Genomic DNA, 19,315 nt, shown 5'->3' with positions numbered 1-19,315 from the left:
TCCTCGGGGCCGTACCCCTCCCAGTCGATAAGATACTACACACCCCTGCCCCGTCTCCTGGCGTCCAATATGGTCTTGGCCGTAAAGGCAGGGTGTCCATCAACCAAGCGAGGAGGGGGGGGAGGCGCTGGCGGCGGACAAAGGTCGCTGGCTGTAACTGGCTTCAGACGAGACACGTGAAACACTGGGTGTGTCTTGAGGGACGGGGGAATCTTGAGTCTAGCAGAGACCGGACCCACCATACCCACCACCTCGTATGGTCCAACAAATCTGGGAGACAATTTCTTAGACTCGACAGCCAGCGGCAGGTCCCGAGACGATAGCCATACTCTCTGACCAGGTTGGTAATTAGGAGCCGGCTTGCGGTGACGATCTGCTATTCTCTGGTTACGCCTTGCAGTGCGTGATAGAACAGCCCGTGTGTCACGCCAGACCCGATGGACCCGACGAAGAAAGGAGGCCACCGACGACACCGAAGACTCTGCCTCCTGGGAGGGGAATAGTGGGGGCTGGAAACCATGGGCAACATGGAATGGTGAGAGACCAGTAGAAGAGCACACCAAGGTATTATGGGCGTACTCAACCCAAGGGAGATAATGAGACCATGACGTGGGATGCTGGTGGCACACGCATCTTAGGGCTGATTCCAGGTCCTGATTGGCCCTCTCCGTCTGTCCATTGGACTGCGGGTGATACCCTGACGACATGCTAGCAGAGGCCCCCAAGGACTTACAAAAGGCCTTCCAGGTGGCTGAGGAGAACTGCGGACCTCTGTCCGACACCACATCCAGGGGTATGCCGTGGAGACGAACGACGTGTTGGATCAGGAGCTTGGCCGTCACCAGGGAAGAAGGAAGTCTGCGGAGAGGGACAAAGTGTGTAAATTTGGAAAATCTGTCCACGATGGTAAGAATGGTGGTGAACCCCCTAGAGGCAGGCAGGCCCGTCACGAAGTCCATCGCGATATGTGACCAGGGGCGGGGAGGGATGGGCAGCGGCTGGAGCAAGCCCGCCGGCGGCTGATTTGAAGGCTTGTTCCGGGCACACACGGAGCAGGAGGCCACAAAACTTCTTGTGTCGGCATGGAGTGAAGGCCACCAGAAGCGCTGGGAGAGGAGAAAGGCTGTGCGTCTAGCTCCAGGATGGCAGGCGATCTTGGAGCAATGGGCCCAGGTCAATACCTCTGACCGGAGGGAACGGGGGACAAAGAGACGCCCCTGCGGGCAGCCAGCTGGCGGAGTTGTGTCCTTGCCTGCCTCCACCACTCTCTTTTCCACCCTCCACTGTAGGCCACCCAGGATGCGGGAATGGGGGACAATGGTTTCTTGAAGGTTCTCCTCACCAGGGGGTGCGAACATTCTGGAGAGCGCGTCGGGTTTGCCGTTGCGTGACCCGGGACGGTAGGTCAGAGTGAAGTCAAACCTCGTGAGGAACAGTGCCCACCAAGCCTGGCGCGGGTTGAGACGTTGCGCCGAGCGGATGTATGCGAGGTTCCTATGATCCGTGAAGATGATGAAGGGTTGGACCGCTCCCTCCAGCCAGTGCCTCCACTCCTGTAGGGCGACAACCACTGCCAACAGCTCCCGATTGCCAACATCATAATTTCGTTCAGCGGGCGAGAGGCGCCTGGAGAAAAAGGCGCAGGGGTGCAGCATTTGGTCTGGACTGGTGCGCTGAGAGAGCACGGCCCCAACCCCGGTGTCGGACGCATCAACCTCGACAACGAAAGGGAGAGATGGGTTAGGGTGAGCCAAAACGGGTGCAGAGGTGAATAGAGACTTAAGGCGCCGGAAGGCCAGATCGGCCTCTGACGACCACTCAAAGTGAACCTTCGAGGATGTAAGCTTATTCAGAGGTTCGGCTACTTTACTGAAGTTGCGAATAAAGCGCCGATAAAAGTTGGCGAATCCAAGGAACCTCTGTAAAAGCTTCCTAGATGTAGGAGTAGGCCAGTCCACCACTGCCTGGACCTTGGCAGGGTCGGGACTAAGCTGACCCTGCTCCACAATGAACCCCAGGAAAGACACCGACTGAGTGTGAAAGGAACATTTTTGTGGTTTAACAAAAAGTCTGTTAGCTAATAAACGTTGCAGAACGAGACGAACATGGTGATGGTGCTGGTTGAGGGAGGAGGAAAAAATAAGGATGTCGTCGAGATAAACAAAAACAAAACGACCAATCATGTCGCGGAGGACATCGTTAATAAGGCTCTGGAAGACGGCAGGGGCATTAGTGAGCCCGAAGGGCATGACCCGGTATTCAAAGTGCCCGAGGGGAGTATTAAAAGCCGTCTTCCACTCATCCCCCTCGCGAATGCGCACCAAGTGATAAGCGCTGCGTAGATCCAGTTTGGTGAAAATGGTCGCATTGTGGAGGGGTGTGAACGCGGAATCAATGAGGGGGAGAGGATATTTATTACGTATGGTAATTTTATTGAGTCCACGAAAGTCTATACAAGGACGCAACGAGCCATCTTTTTTCTTAACAAAAAAGAACCCTGCAGCCAAAGGAGAAGAGGATGGATGGATGTGCCCCGCGGCGAGCGACGTGGAGATATATTCTTCTAATGACCTTTGTTCCGGTTGCGAAATATTGTAAAGACGTGTGGAAGGGAGTGGTGAGCCTGGAAGCAGGTTGATAGCGCAGTCATACGGACGGTGAGGAGGTAGCGTCATGGCGCGATCCTTACAGAATACTTCAGAGAGGGAGTGATATATTTTAGGAACCATAGAGAGGTCAGGAGGAACGGGTGATGAAGTGTCAGCAGGTGTGATGGAGGGCGAAGCAGAGCCTAAACAGTGTGAATGACAAAAAATACTCTAATTAATAATTTTAAAGGCAGACCAGTCTATAGCCGGACTATGGCGGTGCAGCCAAGGAAGACCAAGCACAACGGGAGCCGAACGGGACGGCATAATAAAAAAACTAATGGACTCGTGATGATTTCCTGCCAATAAGAGAGAAAGGGGGCGTGTCTGCCGCGTAACACTGGCGAGGAGTTGCCCGTCAAGAGAGTGCACCACCTTGCGATTTTCTACTTGTATAGTGGGGATATTAAGCTGTTCCACGAGTCCACTGTCTATAAAGTTCTCATCAGCGCCAGAGTCAATGAGTGCGCTAATAGAGTGCTCCTCCTTACCCCCCCAGGAAAGCGTACCTTCGATTAGCAGACGATCCCCGTGAGAAGTGGAGGCAGGAAGATGAGGTGAAGTCCGCCCTTTAGGGGAGGGGCTTCTCGCAGGAGGTGATCGCCCCAGATGCGGAAGGTTGGGACAGCCGTAGATGCGATGATCCGCCGCTCCGCAGTATAGACACAGCCGAAGCAGCACCCGGCGTCTCTTCTCCGTGGCCGTCAGCCGGGTGGTTCCCAGCTGCATTGGCACCACCGCCCCGGAGTTCTCCGCCGCCGAGGAGGATGACGGGACGACATGGAGCCCATGACGGCGAGGTGAAGCTGGGCTGATTGAGTGGAGCGGCCACGCCCCTCGTTGTCGGGCTCGCTCCCATAGGCGATTGTCCAGCCGGATGGAAAGGGAAATTAACTCCTCAAGCGTACAGGTCTCATCACGAACGGCCAACTCGTCCTGTATGTGAGAACTGAGGCTGGCCAAGAAAACACAGCGGAGAGCTTTCTCATCCCAGCCGCTCTCCACCGCTAATATGCGGAACGAGATAGAATGATCGGCTACCGCGCCGGAGCCCTGGCGCACAGCCAACAGTCGCAGCCCTGCCTCTTGCTCCCTTCCAGGGTGATCGAACACCCTCTTTATTTCCTCCATGAACCTTGGCAAGCTAGTGAGAATTTCTGGCTTGCTCTCACACGTCGCCATGGCCCACTTGGCGGCGCGGCCGGATAACGATCCAATTATGTATGCCACTTTGGCGGGATCGGAGGAATAAGTGTGGGGCTGGTGGTGGAAGACCATACAACAGTGATGTAAAAAAACCCTGCACCCTCCGAAGTCTCCCGCATACTTTGCGGGGTGGGGAAGATTGGGCTCCTTAAAGGAGGGGCTGGTTTGTGCGAGGGCAGGTGTGCCTGTCTGCAGTGGGAATGTAGCTTGTGAGGCAGCAGGACATGTTAGGTGGGCATGCATCTCTCGTACCAGGGTTGAGAGGTTCTCCAAGGCCTGTTCATGGAGACGCAGCGTCTGACCTTGGGTCCTGAGGGCCAACTGAAGTTGCTCCTGCTCTGCGGGATCCATAAGGTTGGTAGGAGTATTCTGTCAGGACTGGTGCGTGGATGTGCAGGTGTGGATCCCAGTATGCAGATGCAAAACACGTCCAGGTAAGAAGTAAAGCTTTTACTTGACACTTAGATACAGCAACAAAAAACAACGGCGCTGAATGAAAGTCCAAAGCACCGCGACAACCGTTGGCTAGTACAGAAGAGGAGCTAGCTACCTGAGAGACAGGCGGACCACTGGACAAGCAAGTAGGAAGGCTAGTACCACATAGTAAGGAGATAAATGCGAATGACTTGGGAGCCAGCAAACAGGCGTCGTGCAGAGTAGCGTCCAAAACAGCGGAATACTCCTACGCCTTCCTGCAGCAGCTGCGGCGAATAAATGCATGTGCTGATGGAAAGCAGCTGTGCTCCTCCAGTGGCTCCGCCCACCTCAGGAATGCCAGCCCCTGGAAGACAGAGCAAAGCTAGAGCAGTAACGAGCCCATAACAAAGTTCAACAGGTCAGGCGAGAAGAAAGCTGACATGTCACAGCCAAGCGTGACACAAAAGTTAAAATAATGACACAACAAACCTTGTGCAGAGTTCATAGAAAACTGCACTTTTTTGGAATCATCCACAATCATTATGTGAGACATGAACACAAGTCATTCTCTTTGCATTGTAAATGTGGCCAGAGGGGGACAGTTTAACAATTGAATTTAAATAAATAAACATGGACAAACCACGGGGGAGGAAAAGCGCCTTAAACTTAAATTAAGGCTGCATCAACAATAGGGACGAGCATATAGGGACGAAGTGGAAAGGCTGTCAACCTGGAGTGCGCTCAATGACCTGAGCCTGAACGTCCAAAAGACGAAAGAACTCTACTGAACTTCAGGAAGCACAGACAGACTCATGCCCTCTCCTCATAAACAGTGTACAGGTGGAAGCTGTCTCCACCTTCAAGTTTTTGGGCATACACATCTCTGCGACCATTCCTGGACCTCCAAAATGAAGGCCCTAGTGAAGAAGGCTAAGCAGCGGCTTCACTTCCTATGTGTAGGTTCCTTAGGTAGAACAACCTGGACCATAGGCTGCTGCTGGCCTTCTACCGCTCGTCGGTAGAGAGTGTCTTCATGTACTGCCTGAGTGTGTAGTACACGGGCTAAGCACAGCACAGGGTAAGAACACGGTGCAGAGGGTTATAAAAACTGCCCAGAAAATCAACTGTCCTCTGCCCACCCTTGAACACCTGTCCACATCCTGCTGCCTCAGGAGAATAAAGGCCATCACAGGAGACCCCACATACCCCTCACACTCACTGTTCAACTGTTGCCCTCTGGGAGACGCTTCAGGTCGATCAAGCCAAGCAATGCAGATTGAGGAGAGAGGGGCTGGCCAGAGCGGTACAGTGCCTATTTGTGCCTTAACTTTGAGGCAGCAAAGGCAGACTTTAAGGCCTATTAACGTGTAATAATTACTCTTGTGTGCGCAAGCACATTGTTGCAGCATTCTGCCACTTCCTCACGCCTTCCTCTCTCGCTCAACTTTTTTGCTTGTGGGGGGACAAGCCGGTGTACTAGTGTACCTCAAGCCGGATTTTGGGGAATGGGCTCCTTGCTGGGGCTTGCGGGTTGCTTCCTGGATAGTGGTGAGGCTACTGGCGTGTTCAATGGACGAAATGTGTGCCTGTTGGTCGCTGTCCGGGAGGTGAGGGCACCGATAAGATTTTTGTAAATGTTCTCAAAATCGACCGCCAATGTCCCAAAGACCTACTAGTAGCTCAGGATCGACGGGTCGGCGACCCCTGCCCTGGACTATCTGTACTGCCAACACCGGCGGCAATTCACTTTGCACCAGTTGCCTAGGTTGGCCATATTTGTCTTGCAGAGCCCCTAGTGCCGCTGTGTAAGGTCTGATATCATACATTTATGACCTGGCCTATCTGTCAGTGGGGTTACACTAGTGGAAACTGTGTCTGTATTTTTTGAGGTTATTAGTTTGATCTCATACAAGCAGCCCTATAACCATTATGAACATAATAGTTATCTATCCCATACAAAATATTTTTCTCTTATTACCGTCATTTCACAGAAAACCTTAGGAGTTTCCGCCTCTAGTAGGATTGGTGTCTTGTAATTTCTTCACTAACCGTCAGGTATTTACAGACTCTATATGTCTGCACCCACCTTGATGTCAGAACTTTGCTCACCTTTCCTGTCTGGGTTTTCTGCAGAAAAAAACTTTTTTTTTTTATGTATCCAGGTTAATTTTTCAGCTATTTTTAAGTGTATTTTTTATTGTGTCGTTCATTCGTTCCACTAGTCCTGCGCTTTGAGGGTGGTAAGCACAATGATGTTTCAGGTTGATATGGAACATTGTTCCTATTTTCTGTATTATCTGGTTTACAAAATGGGAGCCATTGTCACGATAAATCACATTACATACTGCTTTTGCCAGGAGGTGTCTGGATTTTTTTTTGCTGGTAATTAGCTCTATCCATTTAGAAATGCATCTATGATGACAAGGCAGTACTGCTTTACTTCACATTTGTTTAATTCAATATAATCCATGTGGATTACTTGGAATGTATATTGTGGTTTTGGAAACTGGCCACGCTTAGGTCGTAAATTGCCTTGGGCATTATGTCTAGCACAAGTCAAACAATTCTTTGAATAAGAATTGATAGTGTTACATGTCCCTCCTGTTGAGACATAAGAGATGAGACATGGCTCAAAATAGCCGCCCATTTGTATACATTTTTTGGTAGAATTGGTTTGTTCTCTACGGAGAAATAAACATTGTTTCGTAATGTTGCTTTGTTCTAAAACCAATGGTCAATTTCCTGTTTCGAACTTTGCTGTTGCATGTCAGCCAAAGTGTCATTGCTCAAAGGATTGTCAGTCTTATGAACATGATATAATGCTTTTGCTGCCGCAGGTTTTGCTGTCTTATCTGCAAGGGAATGTCCTAATGAGATGGGATCAGTTTTATTAGTGTGTGCTGCACATTTACAAACTGCAAGTTTTGTGGGAAGTTGTATTGCATCTAATAAGTCAGTTAGTAGTGCAGCATGTGTTACTGGTTTTCCTGTTGATGTCACCATGCCTCTATTTTTCCAATATTGGCAAAGGTGTGCACAGTTGAATAAGTAGTCAGTGTAAATTGTAACTGATTGTCCTTTCATTAATTTACACTTAATTAATTTATAGTTAATTTACAATCTTCTGTCAAGGCTACTAGTCCAGCAGCTTGTGCAGAATATGATGATGTTGTACATCTCTCTAATGTTACGTGAGGTTGAGACAATAATGTCGCCATACACGACAAGTGTCGTGCCGGTGACATGTTTGTTTGTAGCAACAATGTGGAGACAGCATGAGGTACCTTCAGTAGTAGTGGGTGAAACAATACAATTGAAGCACTTGCTTCCACAGCCATGGATGCAGCAATAACTGCTCTTACACAATGTAGCATTGCACATGCTACTGCGTCCAATTTAGACGAGTAATATGCAATTGGTTTCTTTTTGTCTCCATATTCTTGTAACAACACTGATGTCATGTAATGTCTTTGCAGTCTACAGTTTGAATGAATGGCTTCTTATAATCAGTTATAGCTAGAGTAGTATAGTGGTTTATCCCCCTGCACCTTGAAAGTAAATTTGACCATCTTCGCTTAAGAATGTGTCTATTTTTTGCATTTTGTCTTTTCCTTTTATCACTTTCTCTGCATTTTGCGCATGGGTAATGTAATCAGCCATACTTGCAGTCGGCATTTTCTGAAATGTTTATCCACCCAATTCTTGATTCCTGCACTTGAATTGGAGTGCAAGACATTTTTAAATTGTTGTTGATAAGGTCCCGTAGGATCCTCATCCTCCATAATACCACTGTTTTGTTTGAACACATTAACCATGCGCACTCTGTAGTCGTCAAAAGCTTCTCTGTCTTTTTGTTTGCATTGCCCAATTGCCGCATAATTTGCTCTTTTCCTGATTTTTTTTCCCAATACTGCCTTTTCAATAGCATCTTGTGTCCAGTTTCGGTACAGAAGAATGGTTGGTTCATTATCCTTTATCACATTTGCGTTTGGCACTTCTATCATTGGAAAAACGTCTGCATCGGGTGCAGTTGTAGGTGGGGGCTTGGGTGAGAAAACTCCTCCCAAGTGTTGAGACCATGAAACAGACATGGGTCCCTTCTGGTCCTGGGTGCTGATAGTTTTTGTGCACCCTTTGGTTCCTCGTATTGAGGTGGTTCCACAGGTAGCTGTGGATAAAGTCGAGAAGGGGAGGAAACCTCGTCAGGCTTTCTTTCCTTTTCTTGGTTGGCTGCTAACATAACCATGTTGTCATCATCCTCTTTCTTAATTTTTTCCTTTTTATCACCCACTGTATCCTTAGTATTGTCGCTTTGCTGGAGCAACACTTCTTTTATCAAATTTTCTAGTCTGTGTAGGCTCTCAGTCGTACAGGAGTTGTCCATCGAGGAAAAGGCTTCTTGAGACGTCATCTGTACTTCTGTGAAGAAGGTGTCGGACGTTTCGCTCCTCATCCGAAGCGCTTCGTCAGGGAACTAATAAGTGCGGGTAACCTAGGCCTTAAATACAGTAAGAGTGGGCGGAATTGGTGTGCCAACACTCTTCTCCTATTGGTTCCTTACACTAAGCCTGGGCGGACTAGTGGTATAATCCTATCCTGTTATTAACACCTCCGATAAAAGGGAAGTGTCACTCCCTGAGTTGGGTATGAACGACTCTGATACTGGCTCGTTAGCATCTATTGTTCTGGCTCGGCCCTGCCTTCACCTCATTTGCAAGACTAAGAGCTGTGGGTTTTGGTCTCAATAACCTGCTGAACACAGGGTCCAAATTAAACCTCAAACCACCATTCCGATTCAATGATGGGTTCTGTTGTTTGACAAAAATAGCTTCCTTTACTCCTCTTTCAAACCATCTGTTTTTTTTGGCCAAAATCTTTACCTTGCTGTCCTCAAAAGAGTGATTGGTAGCTTTAAGGTGTAGATGTACTGCTGATTGAGGGCCACTAGAATTGTCCCTGCGATGTTGATAAAGCCTTTTTTGGAGCATTTGCTTAGTTTCCCCAATGTAGTGCTCTTTGCATTCCTCATCTTTACAGTGGATGGAATAGACCACATTGCTCTGTTTTTGGTTTGGAGCCTTGTCTTTAGGATGCACTAATTTTTGTCTCAGGGTATTTACTGGTTTGAAATAGGTAGGAATTTTGTGTTGCCATAAGATCCTCTGGAGTTTTTCAGAGACCCCCGCTACATAAGGGACTACCACTCCTCTCCTTTTTGCTTCTGTGGGCTTTTGGGTTTCTTTCCCTACTCTCTTCTTTTGACATTTGTTAAAATCCCACCGTGGGTACCCACAGGTTGAGAGCGCTCTCTGGACATGTTGTGTCTCCTTTTTCCTTCCCTCAGCACTAGTTGGTATTTGGTCCGCTCTATGTTGGAGGGTCCTAATAACCCCTAGTTTATGTTGTAGTGGATGGTTTGATTCAAAAAGCAGGTATTGGTCAGTGTGTGTGGCCTTTCTAAAGACCTCTGTAAGTATCTGTCTGTCCTCTCCTACAATTACCTTGCAGTCTAAGAAGGCTAGTTGGTTCTCTTTAGTGTCCTCGCGAGTAAATTTGATATTGGTGTCCACCGCATTGATGTGATCTGTGAAAGACTGAATTTCTTGTTTTTTGATTATGACAAAGGTGCCATCCACGTATCTAAGATAGATCACAGATCACATCAATGCGGTTTTCTAGTTCTTCTACTTTTTCTACTTCCTGTTTTAGTTTTTCTTTTTTATCTCCTCTACTTTTATTCTCTCCCTTCTGCTTTTTTTCTGCTAAAACAGTCCAAAAAGGTACGTCGTTATACTCATCAGTCCGCATTTTAGTCAGTCTCTGTTTATTCTTAGTTTCAATGTCAATCTGGAGTTCTTTCAATTTAGTCAAGTTCAGTTGTCCGTCAAACCCATATTTGTTTATCCATATCTCTAAGTATTTTACTTTTGTCGCGTCTTGTTGAATATATTGCCAATCTTAATTTTTGAGGTCTTCTCGTTTCTTTTGTTTATCATTTTTATTCCTCATTTTGAATAAGTTGGATCCTGTTATGAAGGTATTCCTAGGGAATCTAATACCAGGATGATTTTACCAGTGAGAAGGTGATAAACAACTTGTGGAGGTAATTCTCAAGCTTCTACCCGGTGCGGGCGGAGAATTCTTGCCTCTGCTTCCTCAACAAGTCACCTTTTGCAGTCTCACCGCTTTGGTATGAGATAAGTTTCTAGTGAAACTCACAAGCGCACAACACGGACTTTAAATGCGCATAGGACTCCGCCGTCCTCCTTGATAGTCGTTTCCGGGCCAATATCTGTCTTTTACTTCAACATTGACTAGTATCCTTGAAGGTTTTACTTTACTGCCTACCTTTTGGTACCGGTATTCCCCATTATAGCCTCTAACTGTCTTACTATAGTAACCTTACTTATCGTTTACAGGAGATCTCAGACAGTATTTTTATAGACAATACTCAATCTGACTTAACGCAATGCACATGAAACATAAATGACCTACTGTTGTTGTCTTCTCTCCTGTTGGTATCCCATCAACCTTTGGCTTCCAGTTGTTGAGTCGAGAAGGCAGCCCATGATAGGGTCTGGTCTGCCGTGGCCACGGTCTTTCTGCCTTGTCCACTCTCCAACTGGAATCCTCAGGTGTCTTGGGATCCGGCTCGAAGACCAAGTAAATGTCAGATTCACAGCAAAATTACAGAAGAGACAAGACAACAAGCGTATCTTTTTACTTGCGAGGAGAACAAAGGGACGCACCAGAGTTGCCTTCCCAAACCTCTCTGAATACGTTCTCTGAGCTCTTGCTTTTTTTTGGGTATTCCCTATCTACAAGGTTGTGCAGCTCTAAGGGATGGGGTGAGCAACGCAGCTGCACAACTGTACTTTGTTTTTTCTATGTGTATGCATATCTGTGGCAGTTATCAGTAATACATGTTTGGTATGAAGCACATTTCAGCACAGCCTCGAAGGACATCGGTTACAGTAGTATGCGACTGCATCCTTGGAGTCAGCAGACATCGTGGCGCCATGAGTCGCCACCTTCTCTGTTGCTGGGTCACCGCTGCATTCCTATAACAGACATTCCTACAGGGTAACACACTACGATATACAGTATGCATGATAATTATATTGCTGGTTAATTTATGTCCAGTTCCAACAGTATGTCAGTGGGATTGAGAAGGGCCTCAAAGTATTCCTTCCACCGCCCAACTATATCCTCAGTCGAGGTCAGCAGGCACCCGTTCCCACTGTAAACAGTGTGGACCGGGCACTGCTTCCCCTTTCTGAGGCGCCGGACGGTGTGCCAGAACCTCTTCGAGGCCGACCACCTCGACCACCGCCGAAGCCGCGTGCCGCTTGGCCTACCGGTACCTATCAGCTGCTTCAGGAGTCCCACAAGCCATCCACGCTCGATAGGACTCCTTCTTCAGCTTGAAGGCAGCCCTGAACTCTGGTGTCCACCATCGGGTTCGGAGCTTGCCGCCACGACTGGCACCGACCACCTTGCGGCCGCAGCTCCGATCAGCTGCCTCAGCAATGGAGGCACGGAATAGAGCCTATTCGGACTCAATATCCCCGTATCCACGTGCAGGCGAAGCTCTGCTGGAGGTGAGAGCTGAAGACTCGACGAACCAAACGTTCCCAACAGACCCTCACTACACGTTTGGGTCTGTCCGGCATCCTCCCCCGCCATCTAATCCAACTCATCACCAGGTGGTGATCAGTTGACAGCTCAGCCTCCGTCTTCACCCGTAGCCCAGAACATGCGGACGCAGGTCTGATGATACGACTACAAAGTCGATCATAGACCTGCGGCCTGGGGTGTCCTGGTGCCATGTGCACTTATGGACATCCTTATGTTCGAACATGGTGTTCGTGATGGACAAACTGTGGTTCGCACAGAAGTCCAACAACATCACACCGCACGGGTTCAGATCGAGGAGGCCGTTCCTCCCAGTCACGCCCCTCCAGGTCACACCGTCATTGCCCACATGGGTGTTGAAGTCTCCCAGCAAAACGACGGAGTCACCAGTTGGGTGGGGTGCTCTCAAGCACCCCTCTGATGGACTCCAGGAAGGCTGGGTACTCTGAACTGCCGTTCGGCGCGTACGCACAAACAACAGTCAGGATTCTTTCCCCAACCCGAAGGCGTAGGGAAATGACCCTCTCGTTCACCAGGGATGACTCCAACACAGGGGCACCGAGCCGGGGGGCTATTTATAAGCCCTCACCAGCTCGCCGCCTCTCCCCTGCAGCAACTCCAGAGTAGAACAAGGTGCAGCCCCTCTCGAGGAGTTTGGATCCAGAACCCAAACTGTGGGTCGAGGTGAGTCCGACTATATCTAGTCGGAATGTCTCAACCTCTCTCACAAGTTCGGGCTCCTTCCCCGCCAGAGAAGTGACATTCCATGTCCCAAGAACCAGATTTGGCCGCCAAAGACCCGGTCGCCTAGGCGCCCGCCCTCAACCGGCGCCCAAAGTGCACCGGACTCTTATGCTTGCCCTTGCAGGTGGTGGGTCTACGGGGGGGAGATCCCGTATGGCTTGTTCGGTCTGAACCCAGCCGGGCCCCACGGGTGAGAGCCCAACCACCAGGCGCTTGCCTGCGAGCCCCTCCCCCAGGCCTGGCTCCAGGGTGAGGCCCTGGTATCCCGCGTGTTTATTCATCAGGGTCTTCTGAATCACTCTTGGTCTGGCTCATCACCCAGGACCTGTTTGCCCTCGGAGATCCTACCAGGGGCATATAGCCCCAGACAACATAGCTCCTAGGATCACTCGGGCACACAAACCCCTCCACCACGGTAAGGTGGTGATTCACGAAGGGGTGTTCCTTCAACAAAGCAGCAAATGATGATGACCGATGATGACCGCTACGATGAACCCTATGATGACCGTGAAAGGCCCCCTGTCCCATCCGATAAGCCATGTAGAAGAGACTATGATGACTAAGCCGCATTGGTTTATTTGCTTTGTTCCTTCAACAAAGCAACAAATTGCCAACTTTTTACAATCAAAGGAGGTTGATGCAGATATCGACACCATTGGTACTTGCATCCCACTGTATGTCAGAAACACACCACACCCGTCATCATCGTTAAGGTCACCAACAGGGTATTAAAAACTGCACTGCTGAAACAGGAAAAGATAAAAGGTACAATTTGGTACATTCTTGGTCTGAACCTCTCAAACAGGGAGTGTTCCCAAGTGACGTCAGTGAAGGCAGATTAAAACATGAGAGAATGGAAGAGATGGAAGTCTAACTCCAAGAACCTGTTTCGGCTTGTGTCGGCCGGCTTCCGTCCCAAACACAGCACTGAAAGCTCTTCTTAAAATCACTAATGATTGTCGTCTTTCCTCCAACTCCGGCGATTTCAGTATCCTCATTCTCCTGGACTTCACCGCAGCCTTTGACATCAGCCATTCTATCCTCCTGTCTCTCCTCAAAACCAACCTCTATATCACCAACTCTGCTCTTTCCTGGCTTCAGTCATACCTCACATATCGACAATAGTTTGTGCATATACCCTGCTGCTCCTCCTCCTCCATCGTCCCTTTATCACATGTTGCCCAAAGTTTGGTGCTCGGTCCTCTCTACATCTTCCCACTTGGCTACATCCGTCATCATGGCCTCAGTTTTCACAGTTATGCTGACGACATACTACTATACATCTCTACCACCTCCATCAACTACAATACCATCACCAACTGCCTAATTGATATCAAAACCTGGATGAAACACAACTTTCTGAAACTTAACAGTGACAAAGCAGGCATAATCAATATTGGTCCCAACAACATCATTAAATCCGCTTAAGACTCTGCCTCAATTTGGATGCCACCCTCATTCCATCCCCACTCATCTGCAATCTTGGCATCCTCCTCGACTCTACTCTCTCATTTGAACCACACAAGAAACAAATAATCCCGACTGCATTTTTCCATCTTTTTTCCATCTTTTTCCATCTTAAGAACATAGCCCTTTCACTGCCGCTGAAATCCCCATCCACGCTTTTACCACATCCAGAAATGACTACTGCAATAGCATTCTCTATGGTACAACATCCAAAATCCTCAACAGACTACAGTTCATCCTCACCTCCACCCGTTCTTGTGAATACATCACCCCTGTCCTTCAAAACCTCCACTGGCTCCCTGTCCTTCAACACATCCATTTGAAAGTCCTCCTGATCACTTTCAAATCAAATGAAATCAAATGAAATCCAATCCAATCCAATCCAATCCAATCCAATCCAACCCAACCCAACTCAACCCAACCCAACCCAACCCAACCCAACTCAATCCAATCCAATCAAAGTTTATTTGTATAGCACCTTACGACATCCCAATGGTGCCCAAGGTGTAGGTTCGTTTTTTAAGAAGTGGTCTAACTACAGCTTGCTTAAGGGCAGTGGGGACAATACCCAGCCTGAAGCAGCTGTTCATAAATAGAACAAGGCTGGGACCAATAGTATCTATAACCTCCTTCATTATCCTTGCAGGGATAACGTCTAGAGGGCAGTTGGTGGGGTTTAACTGTTGGACTGATTTTTTAAGAAGAGAAGTGGAGATTGGCTCAAAGTTCTCAAAAGTATGTGTTACAGGGGAGTCAGGCAGACTAGCAGATGGGACCTTTGGGATGGATTGTCTGACTGTTGCAACCTTATCCATAAAAAATTGTTGAAGTGTACTACATGTACTACAAGTGTACAACTTTCAAAGCTCTCCACAATCTTGCCCCTCCATACTTCACTGACCTGCTCCATCCACACAATTCCTCACGTTCCCTTCGCTCCTCTGACTCCAACCTCCTGACCCTTCCCTGTAGGACCAAGCTCCAAACCTGGGGAGACAGAGCCTTCTCCATCGCTACCCCTCCCTCTGAAATTCACTGCCCCAGGCACTCTGTGCCTGCTCTGACCTTCTCGCCTTCAAAAAACAACTCAAAACCCACCTAGTTAAATCCGTATTTGATGTTTAACTTTTATACATTGCTGCTTTGCTTTGCTTTGTTTTGTTTATAGTTCTGTTTGTTGTATTTCAATGTGACTTACGTTCTGTTTGTTATTTACCCTTATATTGTTTTTATCTTCCATTGTAAAGCATTTTTGAGTACCTATACAAATAAAATGTATTATTATTACTATTATTATGATTACTATTCTCCTCTTTTAGTCCTGTTGCTAGCTTCCTAGCATCCAAAATGTCTTTATACCGTACTTGTGGTGGTAAGGTGGTTCACTATAGTGGCCTTCAGTGAAATGAACGCCAATATCCCATATACCGAAATTAGCACTGTCTTCGTTCTCCAGACATCCATAAGACTTTCCGCATTCAAAGCACACGGGTGGATGGCCACTTTCCAAAATCTGGTTCTCCACCCTAGCTACAATAGCTCATTGTAATCTACACCTTTGTCTTTTGGAAAAGACAACAAATGTACAGTATCACTCTGACATTGTGAACAGCGAGCAGCAGCACAGTGTTTTGGCATGACTACTATTCTGATTCAAAATATACCCAGCAGGATTGGCAACAAACTCTAGATAGTATATACCAAACTCGACTTAGTTTGGTATATTTTTCAGTGCGTCAGCCAGGAATTAGAAGTGCATTCGTGCCAGCACTAGACTGGCTATTACTGAGAAGATTAGCAGGAGAAATGTGAATTGATTTACGGCCACCTTGGCATGTGTTGTGATGGCCCCGACGCCCTTTGACCTCACTTCCCCTCGCCGCATGTTTGTTTAATCAGAGCAAGAAAAAAATGGTTAGACATTCTTATAACATTCAATCAGTTACATTTATTTGTTACAAGCAATATGATATACGTACTTACAGCACAACGAAGGAGAAGTAGCAGGAAGTGTTTCTGTTCAACCATTTCAAACATGGATAGTGTGCCCTCAAAAATTTGGCTGAAATTCTGCAAGAAAATAAACGGTCAGCGCAGTGCAACATTTGCAACGCCATCTTATCATGCAAAGGAGGGTGCACTGGACTTTTTCTCGCCAGTCAGGTAGGTTAAAAAAATATATGCCAACATTGAAGCAGCAAACAAATTATACTTTGTACTGCGAATAAGGTGGACAACTCAAATATCCAGCTAATGTAATGCTGTGAACTTTTTCATAGACAAACGACCTGACGTTAACGCTAGCTTTAGCCAGCAATTGCAAAGTGTTACTCCATTCACTGTACTTGTTTGATATTCTGCACACATTTTAGTCGGAACTTGGTTCAGTTACACTTAACACATAAACAGGATATGTGTAATTTTATTTCATGAGGTTTTCAAAAATAAAAATAATTTATGAGTGTGTACTCCTATGTAAAGAGACTTTAAAATATTTATGTTGAAGATCAACGTTTTCATATTTATATACTAGTTACAAATAGTCCTGTGAGAAATTCATTATAAAGTAATTCATAAAAAGTTCATTTAATTAAAAAAAAATCATCGAGACATTCAGACATTTCATGCCATGCCAACTTTTATGACCCTACCTCTGAAAGAATTGGAACTGAGAATCGTCAGGAACCTGATTCGAAACGAGGAATTGGAATCGGAATCGGCGGAAATAACAAGATTAACGTGTTTTGGTGTCATGAGCACTTTAATCAACATTGCAGGTAAAACTTCCTCGAAGGAAGTCAGAAAAGTCTCTTGTCTCTTGTGGGGTGATGATATATGATGCTGTGAAAGGTTGTCAATGTTGGGTGCAGTTTTCCTCTGCATTGGCTTCCAATCATGCAGTAACTCTGATATGTCATCACCAGGGCTGACGTCTTGCTCATAAACTTGCAGTCGTGCCTGCAGCATTCATCGTCATCGTCAAATCGGACGATGACGGATTTATGCGCATGCTTTCTTTTTTCTTCGGTAGTTTGGGGTGTCACGTAGTTCCGTCTGCTTGCCTGTTTACAGAGCCAGACGTAGGTGTGCCGTATGTATTACATCATTTTCACTGAGTGATCCGTTCTGGCTTGGATGCAACTATTTACTAATCCGGCACAGTGTGAACGCACATTTTTTTACAACCCACCAAAGGAAAAAAAATCCTCAGGAACATTCCCGTGCAGGCAGGGCCTCAAAAGAATAAACTCATAATATTTGGAAAAACATCATTTCTAGAAGCTTAAAGTTGAAATATTAAAGAAATGTTGTTTTCTAAAGTCATCATATTATGAGAAACAAAACAATAATGCAGTTGCAAATATTGGAAAATTTGGTTGAAAAAAAGTTATATAGGAGAATAAGTAAGTTTTTAAGTCATCTAACAGTGAAAAAAGTTGTCATTTTTCTGAGAACGAAGTGGTAATATTCTTAGGGAAAAAAACTTTTTCAAGCATAAAGTTGAAATATTAAATTAAAAATAGGGCTGAGAAGGTTGAACTTGTTTTGCTTACTTTTCCTTTTGATGTGTACATGTCATTAATAATATTCATTTGCAAGTGCATATTCGGATGGTGTGCTGCGGGAAAAAGGGTGGCTGTACAGTAAGTGAGCAAATAAAAGGCAACTATAAAAGTATGAAAATATGAGCATCATCAAACGAATCTTATCGCCTTACGGAATCCTACAAGTCAACAAGGTACATAGCCATAAAAGATGTAGTTTTTATTCAGTCAGGTTGTGTTTTCATGATTGTGGGTTTATTTCATGATTTTGCTGTGCAGGACTTCACTACTTTTGTGTTACATGTTACGTATTATTTGTTACATGTTACATTCCGTGCTTACGACACACTCCCACTGTACATATGAAATCCAAATGAATGTAATGTTTTCTGTCACAGGTTGCTGTGCTGAACAACACAATGAAGTTGTTGCTCTTGGCTTTAAGCCTCGCTCTGTTCTTCACGGCTGGTGAGTGTGCAATGGTCGACCTATCACCTTCATGGCACAACAGGACAAGAGTTGTTAAAGAAAACGCAATAAAACATGAGCAATGACTACATTTTTGCTTCCACAGGTGAAGCGCTGCTGTGTGAACAGTGTGCTCTTCTGTCTTGGCGGGATGGCTGCGGAGACATGACGCGGGTGTGTGAAGAATTTCAGCAAAACTGTGGTCAATACGAAACAAGTGAGTTTATTACAAGTCAATCAGTCACTCAGCATTCTTTACCGCTCATTGCACCAAATGTTGGTCCATCCATGAACTACAGTGTACCCTTGGTAGTCCAATCTCTTGGAATTACAGCTAAAATGTTAAGGAAAATAATATGGTGCCATATGCTGTATGCCACATCATAGCAGTAATAATGCTGATGCCGTTTGCCTTTCTCTGCCAGATATGAAAAGGCGGAGTTGCATGACTGACGATGAGTGCAACACTTTGCCTTATGCTCGATGCTGCAAAAGTGACCTGTGCAATGCCTACTTGTAAACATTATAGAAGAGGGTTGATGTCCATGAATTTGAGTTCAAGCCAAGCAGCTCCACCTGACAGACCAGCCTCTTAGTAGTTCAGTTATCTTAGACAGCATTTCAAAAAGAATAAAAAAAATATAAACTTTATATTTGAGTGTGTGTGTGTGTGTGTGTAATGCTCCAGCTTCTTCCAGCAGAAACACCCTTCATGGTGACAATGAAGCCACCAGTGTTTCTTATGAGGCCATTGGCTTGATGTGAAACACTCACTTTTATCAACCTTTACATTGGAATGATTCATTTAATCCAATCCATGGCAATACTGCTTGTCCCCAACGGGATAGGCTCCAGCTCACCCGCTGTCCCAAAATCCTAAAAACTCCAAAAGGGTGGATGCATCTTACAAAATCAACCTTAAAATTGGAAAACAATCCAAGTGTGTCAACAAAATAGCAAGTGAGCAAATAAAAGGCAGCTATAAAACTACGAGCTGCAACTTATTTCATGGTCTTGCAGAGTTCTGCAAGTCAACAAGGTACGCAAACATTAAAGATGTAGTTTGCATTCAATGATGTTGTGTTTTCATTTTTCCAGGTTTATGTAATTACAATGTTATGTAGGACTGTGCTAAAAGTACTTTTTTTAGGGTTGTGCTCCGTCTCGCAATATCCAATACATGCA

Source organism: Dunckerocampus dactyliophorus, chromosome 4, assembly GCF_027744805.1.
Source record: "Dunckerocampus dactyliophorus isolate RoL2022-P2 chromosome 4, RoL_Ddac_1.1, whole genome shotgun sequence".
Taxonomy (NCBI): Eukaryota; Metazoa; Chordata; class Actinopteri; order Syngnathiformes; family Syngnathidae; genus Dunckerocampus; species Dunckerocampus dactyliophorus.
The sequence above is the reverse complement of the archived record's forward strand: the minus strand, read 5'-3'. Positions refer to the sequence as shown.